The following is a 512-nucleotide window of genomic DNA, read 5'->3' as shown; positions in this document are numbered from 1 at the left end:
CGGACAAGAACATCAATTTCACGGAGCAGCGGCCGCCCCTGCAGAGTTCACAGCGTGCCGGAAGCACAGAAAAATGTTGGGTTCAGCTCAATTCGAACCAAAACCAAATTAAAACCAGAGAGAAGGGGATGTTCCCAGTACTGGGAACACCAGGGAGAGCTGGGACTCCGGGGAGTCTGTGGGAGCTGCAGCCTGGGATGAACATGGAAGGATTCCGTGTATCCCAGGGTTCCTCAATGCTGGGTGGAAGAAGGGCAAGCAGACCAGTGTGGGCACGTTGCCCAGTGTCACACTGAACATCCCCACTGGGCCAGGACAATGCCAGGAACAGGCCAGGGCTTGGCGGGGCTCTGCTGTAGGCGGCTGGGAACTGGTCACCTCCCTGCCGTGGGGCAGTGCTGGGCTGGGCTGCCTGGCTTGATTTATAGCAGCAACTGACGGCAAACAAAAAGCCCTTCACAGCAGCCCAGCCGCACCGCCTGCCACCCGCTGCCGGCAGCACCACACCGGCC

The sequence above is a fragment of the Geospiza fortis genome, unplaced genomic scaffold, assembly GCF_000277835.1.
Source record: "Geospiza fortis unplaced genomic scaffold, GeoFor_1.0 scaffold55, whole genome shotgun sequence".
Classification (NCBI taxonomy): Eukaryota; Metazoa; Chordata; class Aves; order Passeriformes; family Thraupidae; genus Geospiza; species Geospiza fortis.
Note: the sequence above shows the minus strand (reverse complement) of the source record.